We start from the raw sequence: 14,290 nt of genomic DNA on the forward strand, positions 1-14,290 counted from the left end.
CTTGGATGAGGCGATTAAGTTGGATATTAATTTTCCAAGATATAGATATGATTACGAGCGGATTTACACCAGTATCGACCAGCACATATCTAAAATCACCTCTACGAAAATCAAGAAACTTCAAAGAGACATCAAGGCTTATAAGGAAGGGGTGACTTATCCTAAGCTGCCAAAATCTCAAGGCAACTATAAGGGGTTCAGTCCACGAGCCCTCGGAGCTCTGACTGAGTCCCAAGAACCCATGCCGCCAAACCAAAATCAGGAAGCAGTCATTTGAGCACCTGTTAGTGGAATAGATCATGAAAATCAGAACAGGAGGGGAGTGACTGCTCAGTACCACAATCTAAGCAAACCAATCAACCATCTGAAATTGAAAGGGTAAATATTCAGGAACAAGCCTCATCACCACAGCAGTCATTGAATCGGAGAAACAGAAACGGGTACAAGACCAGGAGGAATTAATTGAGAATGTGAATGAACTTGCATCTAGAGGTTGCCCCTCGTATGATATAATATTTAATACAGGGATGGATTTAAAAATTTTCAATTATTCCAATTTTGTTTTTCCATAATTACTGGTTGATTTATTGGCCAAGGGGTTTTCTTTTGTTCCAACTAGGAAGGCCTGTGTGGCCAAAACTATTTTGGATTTGAAGCTTTTTGTGAGAAAGCTAAAGCTAAACCTCCTGTTGGGGGATCAGTCAACCATAACCAAACCTTTTCATATACCTAGTACTTATAATCCCCCTTTGCACCCCTCCCTGTGTGTTTTTGAACAAATGTGTGATCTGGACATCCGATTTTTTCTGAATTCAAAACGATCTGTCCTTTACAACATCACCAAGGAGGAAAGGGATTCGCTGGATTTCCTATGTAACTCTTCACTTAGAATCATGCAGCCAGATAAAAGGGGGTGGTTTGGTGGCTATGGAAACGGAAGATTGCAACAACAGGATTTCAGCTATTTTAGCCACTGATACATACCGAGAAGTATCTAAAAAAAAGAGCTAAATGTAAATATGGCTCGAGTCCACTCCTATTTTGAGGATATGTTTATCAACAGGGTCATTGATTTGGATGTTTTTAATTTCATTTCTACTCTCAGTCCAAAAATACCAGTGCTCTTCGTCAATCCGAAGATTCACAAAAATATCCAGGACCCCCCATGCGACAATTGATCAGTGCAAAAGGCAGCATTACATATGCAGCGGCCAAGGTAGTGAACACAATTCTTAAGAAATATGTAGTCAGTGAATTGCATATTTCCAAAGATTCATGGTCATTTTTGGCGAAGGTTGGGTCAATCCAATTTAGTGCCGATAGCCACTTTTATCCATCTATGTTACTGATTTATATTCATCCATTCCTCATGATGGCTATTTCCAACCCATTTTGAGTTACCCTATGGCAGATTCCATCTTACCGACCCAGACCAACCACACCAGTGGCATTTATTCTTGTAGTTTCAGCACCACTTTTAATATGGATGCCAGAGAAATAGTTTCAATCACCAAGAAGAATTGGTGTTTGCTGCCAGTGGACAATTTCGGCCATTCCCAGTTAGGATCCTACCCGAAAGTGACTTTTAGGAGAGGGCCTAATATTAAGAACATTTGGAAATGAAAGCTAAGAGCCTTCCATCTAGATCAGGCATGTTCAAATGTAACGTGTAAATATTGCAGATTTGTCAAAGCAGGTACCTATTTCACGATTAGGGACACCAAACTCCAGATTAAGGGGAGATACAATTGTTCGAGTAGCCATATGGTTTACCTGGCCAAATGTTCAGTGTGTCCTGTATTTTATATCGGGAAGACGGACAGGAAGTTACAGGAGCGTTTGTATGAACATTTATACGTCATCAAGAAAGAAAAGATGGAAAATGCCTTGGCGAGGCACATCAAGGAGAATCCTGACCATGAGTTTACCTTTGTGGTTATAGACCAATTAATCTTGGACAATGGGGGGGTCCTGGATCTTTGAGGCTGCAATTTAAGGAGTTGATGTGGCAGTTAAAATTAGAAGCCTGTCATTTCCCTGGCTTGAATAGTATGCTATCAATTAATCGCGTCTTAAAATTGAGAAGTTTGATTAGGTAAGACACGTTTTTATTATGATGATTTCCAGGGGGTTATTTATTAATCACTTCTTTAAGCTATGTTTGTTGATATGGAATCTGGAGAGTATACATCAAACAAGTCAAAACCTGCATTTGATCCATTGTTTATATGATTGTGATTGTTTTTGTATTTATTTATTTATTTATTATTTTATTTATATTCATTTTCATATTATTATTATTTTTTGTTTATAGTTCACAATTTAATTATTTTTGTTAGAGTTTATTTTAATTATTCATGGCTTATTAATGTTAGCCGCTATATCTTTGAGATGGCCGGCCAGAACATTGTAGGTTTATTTAATGCAATAGTGTGTTCCTTTTTTATTAAGTTATAGTTGCTGGTTTTATATAAATATAGATAGGGATATGTTAATTGTGTCGGTATTAAATGTTTGTAGGGCGAATTGCTTTGTAGTAGTTGACTTAGGAGGGCATGTTGATCATATGTTCTGTTTTTTTACCATATTAAAGTTCGCCACTACAGTGGCGCGAGATTTGAAATTTCTGAAGAAGTTGGTGCAGGAGCGCCGACAAAAAGCTACATTGATTTATGGCGTAATAAAACATTTTACTTATTTTTTCCATTGGCTTTCAGCATTGTTTTCTGTTTGGATTACTACTTTTACTGGAATCGTGGTGAGCGGATTGGCAAGCTCTTTGTCGTAGTTTGTCTTATCGTTTTTGGAGTTGCAAAGTTTGAACTGGATTCAGACTGTTATCATAAGCTGGGGGGTGATGTATGTGTTGTAAATGGATATGCATCTCAAAAGGGAAGACAAACTGCTGTTTTCTCGTACAGAGCATGAGATGTCTGCTAATGTACAACGAGCCATTTCATTTGGTTTGTTGTATAGGTGGGTTATGGAGTCAGAACTATATCAGCCATAAGCCAGATCACAGGTGCTTTTTATATTCACACACATTTTTTGTACCTGTTTTATTCAGTTCAGGGTTGCAAGGATGCAGAGTCCCTCCAGGCAAGCAGTAGGCATAAGGCAGGAACCAATCCTGTATATGATGACTGTCTATCTCAGTGTCCGCGCAGAGACACACGATACTCTTCTAGGGGCAATTTAAACTTTGTCAATTCTTCTGCCTCCATGTCTTTGGCATGTAAGAAGAAAACTTGAAACATTTGCAGAACTTCACAGGAATGCAAGGACAGCAAGGTGGCTTAAAGAAAGTGCTCCATTTGGAAAACAGAGACCCAAGTGCTGCGACGGTGCACTTAACTGTAAGGCTGACAATGTTGCAGTTCTTTTCAAAATTCTTTCAAGAGGCTTTAATTATTTATACATTTTTTTTCAGGCACATATACCTACAATACTGCCTATGAAGAGGCAACTTGGATTGAATTAACTCAGTGTAGGATGCTTTAAATGTATGGGGTCTATTGCAAATCCATACAAAAGCAACTGTAAGTAGCAAAAATGAAAGACACTAGAAGGGTATATTTGTTAAGGGCTGTCAGGTCCCTTTTGTGGAACATAGTTTTGTTTAGCAAATGTATCTACAAGAAGAAAGGATTATACTATGAATATCTTGGAATGCCTTGGTAACAAACAGGGAGATATTGCATTAATTCACAGAGTACTGGATGTAACAAGAGAATGTTAGACCGTAATGCAACTGCTGAATTTATGAGCAAATGAAACAACTGCAGAATTTTTCTGAGAAGGTTTTACAGTAACCACTTTACCCATGTCTGCTGTGCATACCTTTGAATGTGACCAGTAGCAGTCAGAAATATACAGTGTAGTCCTTCACTGCTGTTTTGCTAGTTCCTTGTTTTGTAGAAAGCATACTATTTAATTAAATTACGCAAGTCATGTGCATCCATTTCCTAGAGGAAGAACCTTCTTGTGATGTTGTACAATCAGGGTAACAAAAAAGGCATTATATGTGAACTGTATAGAAATGAGCACATAGTTTATTTGTAAGAAGGGGGCAAGAGTTGAACACACTGTCCAAAGAAAAGCAAGTAGAACTTTTTTCTATATTCTTTTTGCTTTCCATATCTGACGACCATTGAGCCAGTCCATTGAGACTCATTCCTGTTCGTTGCCTCATGGTGGTGGTCTTCCCATCTCCACAGGGACAACAGACATCCAGAGGAGTCATTGTTTGAGTAGCAGTGGTTATTGATTACACCCCTGCCAGGACTGTATCCTTCACATGCTAGCTGTGGAGAAAGGGGAACTCTTGTCCCGTCTGAGCAAGTCTGGTTTAGCCCCCCCCCCCCAGGTTAGTGTCATTTATTTAGCTACTTACTTACTGACATTTGTTTACTGGGATGAGCTGCCTTTGTAATTGAAATGTACCCCTTTTCAGCAGGGACAGTGGGAGAAATGCTCCAGTAGACATAGAAGAAAATGTGAATATCTAATAACAGTAAGTCTTACTGTAGCATACATAGCAGTGAAAAGCTGCAGTGTAGATGCAATCTAGAGTGAGTCTTATGTAACGTTTTGCAATTAGTCAGTGTACCTGAACACAATGACACAGGCCCTCCCCCTCCATAGTAGAAGCTTGGTTCATGGTGAGTGGCGGCAATGAAGAGTTTACAGTTACAACCCTAACCCTAGCCCCGTGTTGGATGACGTGAGCACCCACATCACTGTCTGGACTTTTAAGTGCCTTCTTTTGGATGCATGCATGCAGCAACACACACATCTGTTATAGGGCTACTGTCACCGTCTTGGGAGCACCAAGCCCATGTCCTCCCTGCATTGGCCATTATTAACTTGAAAGCCTACTGAGCAGTGTGACTTGTTTATCTTTAAAAAAATAGTATAAGTTGTATATGAAACAGCAAGTGTGTGAAAAATAGAACAAAGCTGGTGGACAATGACTCACTGAGGTGATATGGTGCCTTTTATTTAACTAGGTTTTACAGTTATTTGAACTTTCAGACTAACAGTGGCCCTTTGTCAGCATTTAAAAATCTTTTGGAGAATTAGAACTAGGTTACCAAAGCATGAACCAGTTACAGTTAAAAGCAGTGTTTCAAAGCATAGAATTTCCGATGTGTTCGGGATTGGGATGTAGAATGTAAGAACAAAGTCAGTGGACCAATTTCATTGTAATAGCAACTGGCTTTCTGTCTGTAGCCCGGATTCAGAGGTGAACTGGTTGCTGGAGGACTTGCTGAGACAGAGTGTTTAACTGCCTGATGGATGGCTGCTTGTAACAGTGTCTGGTAGCTTCATCTTTTTGTGGACCTTTTTAGTAATGCATACATGTGTGATAAGAAATAGATTAGTCAAGATGTTCCTGCATATTGTGCCTCTCTGGCTGAGAGGTAAAGGCCTGGAATAATACATTACCGTAACTGGGAGTGTGACAGATATATGCAGCCATTTATGTGAGTACAAGCAAATGTTGGTAAACGGAAGATACAGCAGATGTTCTGTCCTTTCTGTCAGAAGTTTTAGGAACATTCACATCACACATAGGATAGCAGAATTTGTAGCAGTTTTGGCAAAGACATGCCTCAAGAGTTGCCTGTCTTGACATTTTTTTCAAAGTGATCCAAGTGTGCGGGGGATGCTACTTAACAGGAGATGTCATGGAAAGAGTTTAGGAGCTGAAGTACTAGCCAGCAGTTGGCAGCTCTGTGTTGCATGTAGTTACCATGTAACTTTTCAAGCAACTATTTTGGATTTTATTTTGTTATAAATAAATAAATTCTCAACTTAAAATGGAGTTTCTTGGGCTGTTTTATAATTAATCTGATAAGGCTTTAATTTCATTTTACAACAGTCGCTTGGAAATTCCTCTGTGCTTAAAGGGGAATTTTGTTGAGTGTTGACATTTTTGGGAGTTTTACTGTAAACTATGGGACATTCTTTTCATTTATTTTGAGGTGATTTTTGTGTAAGTAAATGTATCATCTGAATTTTACGTTTCACTTTCACAGTTTTTAATGCTCTCTACTTTTTATTAAAGTCTGGAATTTACCTGTCCTTGAACTCCATGGAGAACAGAGTAGTTGCAACATTCTGGCGACATATATTCTAGTTTAAGGATTTAGTTTGCAGTTTATAACAAACATTGCTTTGCTGTTAGACTCACTGGTCTCTGTGTTGTCTGAACTGGCTGATCAGTTTGTGCTGTACATCCCTGAAACTTCTCACAGGCATTTAGCTGCTCTCAGCATTGTAAGTGAGCCTTTGGCTACACAAGTTGGTGTTTTTTTCTCTTTTCATTTTAACCTTTGTCTGATTGCTCCTTGAGGAGTAAGCCAAGCGGTTGCATTGTTGAACAAGTATTAGATAACCTCTTCTATAGAGGGCATCTAGTCCATGTTTACAAAGCCCAAAGGTCACAATGAAGTAGTTTTTGATGATGAGACATGAATCGAAACCATCTTGACCTTTTAAAAAGTTTTGTGTGTGCAGATCCTATTTTACTCAACGCTGCAGTTTCCTAACATCAGTAAACGTGTAAGTTTATAGCTGTAATATCACTTAAATTTTTATCTGTCTATTTTCTGGAACAGCTATATATATATATATATATATATATATATATATATATATATATATATATATATATATATATATACATACACACACACACACAAATATATATATATATATATATATATATATATATATATATATATGTATATATATATATATATATATAAATATATATATATATATATGTGTTGTTTCTGTTGCCTACATCCTCTAATCTCTGAGGATTTGTCAACCCTGGTTGGCCTAAAAAGATTCTTGGTTTTGGCATGCTATCTTATCTTTACTGGTCGGGTTAAAGTAAATGCACCTGCCTGGATGTTATCGTAGCCACTGATTGCTGCATTACATCTAGCTGCCGGAAGTTATTTTCTTTCTGCATGGGAATGTGTATGCATCATCGCACTTGCCACCATGCCCCCCCCCCCCCTTCATTTTATTCTGTCTGGAATTCTCTTCACCTTTCAGGCAGTACATTCCTTGGCCCTGGATGTATGTGCTAGTTTTCCCTTTTTCACAAGCTGTTGACACTTGAGCTTCATGTGACCACAGGGGGAACTTCAATTTGACATTGTGTTTCACCTGTCACAGGAGTGACTGGAGTGAGTTTGGTTACACTGCTGCCTGATTGGGGAAGGACAAACACTGCCCAACTGTAGTTTCTGGTTGTAGAGAGCTACTGTTTTGGCACTTGAGGAAGTTTCTTTTCTAAACTAAAACTAATGTCTTTCGGCTTTTCCCAGTTAGGGGTCGCCCTAGCAAAACTCCAGGCCGCTAATGATTGGCAGTGGATTTTTACAGTGCCGAGGTGCCAGCCCAATGCCCATCCTTCAAAAAAGGCACAACCATTCACACACGCACCTACCTACCTGCATGTCTTTAAACGTCACTTGACCGTGGGGAGGACATGCAGACTACACACAGCAGGTGCTCCAGCTGAGAATGGAACTGGCGAACCTCTTGTTCTGAGGCGACAACACTAACCACTACACACCATGGCCTTTCTTTTCTAAGCCCCAGGTATTGTTTGCCCTAGAGATGTTTTAAGCAGCTGTATTGTGTGTTTAATTTACTGCTGCCTCGTGAAACTGGCCATGGCCTGTCTGAAATCATTGTTACAGTATTCCTAACATATGGATTGTCACCACAAATGAGGTGTCCAACCCTGTGAAAATGAGCAGTCAGAAGTTTGGGATCATTACCTGTCTCTCTGTAGCATAAGGTATGTTGCAGGTGTCTGGACAATTCATAATTGGGCAGCAGTATTCTGTGTAACAGTGCTTTAGGCTTATTTGCAAGCAAACATCTTAAGTGTCCCTGATTTTGTTACTTATTTTTATCTCGTCCCTCATAACATTTTTGATTTTCTGGTAAATCATGGAGGAATACAGACTGTCAGTTACCAGTGCCAGACATAAGAGTTCCATACTCCTATTGTTCAGAAAATGCATGTTGATGCAAAACCCATTTCTCTAATAACTTTTTTAAATTAATTAGAATAGTAGTTAAAACTTGACCCTAATTTTTGGTCTTTGCACTCCTTATTTTTGCCTTTGTCCAAAATTCTTGAGCGAAGGCATTGAGAAGTATGTTTACTAGGTAGATTCAATTTAAGTTTTACTAGTTAGAAGACAACAGAGTTACTGGATAAGTGCTTCATTTAGACTACATGATAAAGCACATATGTTACACCCAAGTATCTTTGTATGTGTGTCTAGTTCAGTGTGTTAAACCTACATACTCTGATGCCTGTGTTGTATCCAAGGCACAGTCAGTTACGCTGGTTCTGAAGGATGCCTGTTTGCAGATTCCCATCCACAAAGCTATACTCACTTCCTTGGGTTTGCTTACTGCAGGCTGCAAGGAATTCATATATTCCCTTACCTGGATGACTGTTTCATTCAGGCAAACTCAGCAGAGGAAGTACTTAAGGTTTAGCCTTCACCAGGGATCTGTTACATTGCTTGGGGTTTACTCTTGGCCTCCAAATGTCAGAACCGTTGACATCTCCAAGGGTGTATTTTTTCTGGGTCCACAGTTTGTAATCTAGGCCCGGAGGGGAATCCTTTTTTAAGAAAATGTGGAAATCTACCCAGACTATTTCCTAAACCTAGAAAAACAGATGACCATGGTCAAGGAACTTCTTATGGCCTCCTCATTGTCCCCTTTGCCAAACTTCACATGAGAAAAAATCTAGAGTTGCCTCATGTTGGTATAGTGCCAACAATCACTACACAGGAGTTACTTGATTCCCATTCACCCTTCTGTAGCAAGGAAGCTTGAATGGTGAACAAACTAGATCACTTTAAATTGGGGAGTCACCTTTGTGACAGAGGTTTCCAACCAAATTATCACCATAGGTGCATCACATCTTTCTCTGAGGATCTCAAGTTCTAAGGGACTTCGTCAGTCTCAGAGAAAGCTTCAAATATATATCAAGAGAATGCTGGCTCTAGTTCATGGGCTAAGGGACCTAAGCCAACTCTGGATAGAAGTGGTAGGCTGCATCAGTGTTCGTGACACATTAGTAAGTAAGGAGACCACATCCTATTACTCTGCAGGCTAGCTGTGACTGTATTGGAACTGGCAGTACAATACACAATGTCGGTCTGCACAACTTATAGCCCCTCAGAACTAAAGAAAAGCAACAGACAAGCTAAGAAGATTTTACATTGGTCGATCTTCCTTGAAATTGTGCACAAATGTGATGTCCTATGGATGGACCTTTTTATATTTCCTGAAAACAGATACCTGCTTCAGTTCTGTTCAAGAAATCCTTGCAAAGGGGCCTGGACAGAAGATACCTTTCCAGAAAATGGACTTGTTTGTATGTTTATGCCTTCCCTTCCTTCCATGTGATTCCCAGGGTAATCCAGAAAGTGAGGAATAACAGACACTGATTGCTTCTGATAAACCCCCATTCTGGCCCAGGTAGCACTGGCTTTCTCTTCTCATAGAGATGGTACGAGTGTAATGTCAAGTACTACCCCTTTAGTTTTACCACTTGTCATCCTTCCATCCAAGTGGACTTGTTTACTCCAAGTCCCTACCCTTTGACTAGTGTATTTTTCATACTACCACCACCTGTTCTGTGGTACCTGTTCATTGTGTTGCTGATATCTAAGTAGGCCACAGCCATTTTCAGATCAAATGTTATGAATTTGAATATTAGGTTTGCATTTGTGAATCCATGCTATGGTGGGTCCAGATTCATAGTTATAAATTTAGTAGTATACATATTACCTCTCAAAAATATAATTAAAACACCACGGCACACATATGTACCCTCATATGCATGTATGTGCACATGCATACATACACATAAAAAAGAAAAAAGTGCACATACTTTTCTTTTTTTTTTTTTGCCTGCAGGATCAACCCAGTGGCACATTATCTTGCACCCAGTTTTTACCCATTCATTTCCCCATTGGTCCATTGAGGCAAGAGTCCTTTCACTTATCCATTTCCATGTGCAATTACGAGTCAGGTGTTAGCAAGCACGCTAGTCTGCTGATCCTACAGATTGTTCTAACTCCTCCCCCTTGTTAGTTTGCAACTTCCACTGTAGCTGCTTTTGGAAAATGCATGCCATCTCGCACTTGCAACCTTTTAACTAAGTGCCACACAGCTGTGCAGCATGGGTATGCTATGCTCCTTAATGCTTATGATGCAGCCTGCACTTTGTGATGCCACTACTGTTATGGTTAGATTTCAAGCAACCTTACTTTGTATACCTGCACTCACTTTGGAAAATTACCTGTTTTTATACCCAGGAAAGTTTTATTTTTTTATTTATTTATTTTTTAAATTTAGCAGTGCCTTGTCATCTATTCAGGAATGCAGTTCCATTGTGTTAAACTTGCATGGCTAGGCTTAAAAAGTCCCTTGTGTTCATTAGCCTAGTAAACGCCTGTTGCCATCAGGTCTGTATTTCTTGTCTCGACTCCCACACTACAGCAGGTTTGACCCAGTGTTACATTTTGGGGAGGGGGATGAAGTGCTAATAGCTGTACTTTCTGATGGTAGGATTCATTAGGAGATGGCTACACAGCGAGGATGTGATGCTCTACTCAGCAGGTGGCTGCGTGTCCCTGGAGAAGGACCATCCACAGTGAGAGGCTTGTACCAGCTGAAGCTCCATCTTCCTCTCGCAGAGCTCCATGCAACCCTTTGGTTTCTCTTTCAGCTCTACATTATTACTGTGTTGCTCTTGATTAATGCACAGAATTACCTTATTGTTGTTCTCTTCCATGCTAAGATGACAGTAGTGTTTATTTTGATCCCCTCTGACCTACTTAAACTTGTATGGTCAACAAGCCCACAATTCCCTGGTTTCCTCTTAAAACTGATGCATATATGAGGTTGTCCACTATAATGGTAGAAACTTCAAGTCAGATGTCTAACTTTTTTTTTAGCTTGAATGACAGCTTTCTTGATGGTCTTATACTAGATATCCACATCTGATGGACATTAAAACCTGGAAAGCTATACTATCAAGATGATGAGGCATATTTTTTTTACTTAGTTGTCTACTTACCCCCACTGTTGGATGGTACACGACTGTACAGAAGCAGTCATACTAGCAGTGTGTGTCAGTGTGGATGTCCTAGTCTCAAGTTGCAGTATTCATAACCATTGGGTTAGCCTCCGCCTAGCGACCTGAACATCCAGATAGTATACAAAAGCTTTAGTCCCTGCAAGGTACATGGGACATCTGACATTGGCCTTAGGGTGTGTGGGCCATAAAAGTGATATCTGAATGTACTGTCCTCAGAACTTCTCTGCTGCCAGTCGAATGTCAGCTCATCCTGCTGTCTCTGCCATCCGATCCTGTGATTTGAAGATAAGTACCCTGTTGTGGCCTTTTTCTTCTTTTTTTTTGGTCACTGCATGCCTGCCTAGGATCATGTCATTCAGAAAAGGAAATGTAGGTGTGGACATCGGCTCTCACATAAGGATGCCCATGATCTGTGACCATAAGTCCTGTGTGATTTGTCAGGCCTTTGTCCCAAAGACTCTTCGCAGCCGTCTGCATGCCCTTAATGTCTATCTAGAGAACCAACACCTCAAATGTCTCACTGTTGTGATGGAATTTCCGTCCGGCCATACCATCGAGACACCGAAAAAGAAGGCCAGAGTTACCAGGCTTGAGCCTACTTCTGCACCTCTTCCACCCAACTTTCCCCCTGTGGCCAAGGTATGCCTGGAGGAACATATGGAACCAGCCAACTCTGGCATAGTGAATACTAACCAAGGTCTGAAAGCACATCCATTGAGGTAACGCAGACGTCTGACACAGATGATAAGGTGAAATCGTGTTACAGATGTCCATACCGGTCCTTCCACCATTAGTGAGACTTCTGAACCTAGGCCTTCCTTAGTGTGTATGCCCTCCAGCGTTTATATTACGTTATCGAAAGATGAAAATAGCGAACGCTATTTCATCGGCCCCAAAACATCTAAACATGAAAATATCGAACATTCAGAACAGCAAATTATTTCCCATGGAAAAAATTCACTGCTCCGAAACACACACACACAACACAAGCAAATCAAACAAACAGGCAACCACACATACACTTAAATTCCTACATCTAACGCTACACTAAACTAAACATACACTACTATCTACCCACTTACCTTAACCCTAAGGTCCGTCACTATTGCACACTCACCTAACCCGCGCCCTAACCCTAAAGTCTGTCACTGTCACACACACGCCTAACCTGTGCCCTAACCCTAACTCACTTAACCCACCCCTAACCCTAATGTACAAACAATCGCACACTTACCTGAATCCAACCCGTAACTTTCCACCACACCGCTAAGAATAGCGAAGCCACAGAAACTGCCAACCGAATTCTTTCCCGAGGAAAGAATTTGTTGTTCTGCAGCTTCGCTATTCTTAGAGTTCGCTGAATAGTGTTCGATATCAGAACATTCGAAGTTTTAATACTTCGATGTTCTGATATAGACCCACCCTCCAGGCCTGTTTCTTTAAAAAAAGAAGCAGAAAACTAAACATGTGACTTCACCTCCTGAGAGCTTGCTTGATTGGCAAACTTTCTCTCAGTGTTTGTTCAATGCCTTTATGGCCCTTAGGCCTTCTATGGCTGCTTCTCCTCCAGCTGCCCTTCCTGTTATCAGACCTAGACATCAGACTGTAGAACCTCTTACAATAGGGGCCAAAGACTCTTCAGATACCTCTTCAGAGGATTCTCATTCTTATGCTTCACAAATGCCTTCCCGTCTAGGGTCTGCATCCCCAGAGGAAGAGTCTGCTGAGGTGGATTTCCTTGGGGAGGACCTTACCTTTGGAGAAACCATCTCTTGGATGAGAGTTTTTCAAATGGGATTCCACAGAAATGTCTGAAGTCCAAAAGAGGAATTATGAACTACATATGGATACCCCTACCCTTCTGGCATTCTACCAGTACTACCAGCCTTCTTAGATGCCTTTTCTGCAGCTTCTAAATATCCCGAATTCCAAACACCTGCTCCATGAAGGCCTAACAGATTTTATAAGGTCCCAAAAGGGAAGAAATGTCTAATAAAATGCCCTGTTGCAGATCCTGGTACCATTTCTGTTTCTGCAGACAAACCTTCCAGACTGCTACCCCTCTACCTTTGTCCTTCCTACTGATGAGGACAGCAAAACTATGGAGAGAATTGGCAAGAAGGCGTACACCTCTGCCCACTTTGGCATTTAGGGCCATCAGCTACCAGACACATATGTCTGAGTACTCCCTGGCCCTTTTGACTCTGGCTTCAAAGCTCTTGGATGATCTCCCTGGTTTGGCCACAAAGTCAGACATCTCTAACCTGATCTCCTTGTCCTCCCAAGTGACAAGACACTCAATCAAATGCAGTTATGATGCTGCAGAGCCCTCTGTCAGATCTGCAGCTTCTGCCTCAGAAGGTTCTCTCGGTTGAGGCTTCAACTCCTACCTGACTGTGTCAGGGCTAAACTTCTAGATGCTCCCCTGAACAATACTGTCTTGTTTGGGGCCCAAGTGGCAGGCCCTTCCTGTGCTTTGCAGTTACTTTAATGCCAGAACACAAGTGCTTAGGTTGCACACATTTCTTATTTGACTTGCATCTACTTGTGTACTTTAGTTTGTTTATTTAAATTGTGCCTCCAGATCTTTTAAAAGAGTTTTGTTTTCTCTTTCTGTTGTCTAAGTTGATAGTATGAAAAAACATCAAATAATCTATTGGGCATAAAACCTTTGCAATTGTGTTTCTATGCTTTTGTATCACATATCTGTTGCTTTTCATCAGCATTTTTTGTAAACTCAGCATGGTTTCTAAAACTTACATAAATGAAGAGAAAATTTATATATGTTTATATGGGCTAGGTAAATTATAATGTGGAATGGCAGAGCTTGTTTTATTTAAACTGTTGACAGAAAATCACATTTTTTCACTGACACTGTTTGTACTTGTTAGGCCATTTTATAAAATAAGGAGGGTGTTGCAGATAGGGCTTTTATTTGTAATTTCATATAAGGAATTAAAATGTGACTTTCTGAGCTTTCTCTCCGGGCATCCGTTGAAAACGGGCTCTTGGCCCAGTTGGACTTTTTCCCGATTAACAAATGTAATTAATAAATAAATAAAATCTTGGAAAGCTTTCCACAATGAACTGAATGAAGTGTGAAAGTCTGAACTTCTTGTGTTTTTTTTT

General features: G+C 40.3%; 1 protein-coding gene across 1 annotated transcript in view; it reads left to right on the forward strand.

The window, feature by feature from the left end:
* LOC122807260 (plexin-A1-like) overlaps positions 1–14,290 on the forward strand; it is a 2,134,283-nt gene that overhangs the window by 1,054,655 nt on the left and 1,065,338 nt on the right. The gene's annotated exons all lie outside the window — the stretch shown is intronic.

This window comes from Protopterus annectens, chromosome 7.part0 (assembly GCF_019279795.1).
Source record: "Protopterus annectens isolate FY-2018-M chromosome 7.part0, PAN1.0, whole genome shotgun sequence".
Taxonomy (NCBI): domain Eukaryota; kingdom Metazoa; phylum Chordata; order Ceratodontiformes; family Protopteridae; genus Protopterus; species Protopterus annectens.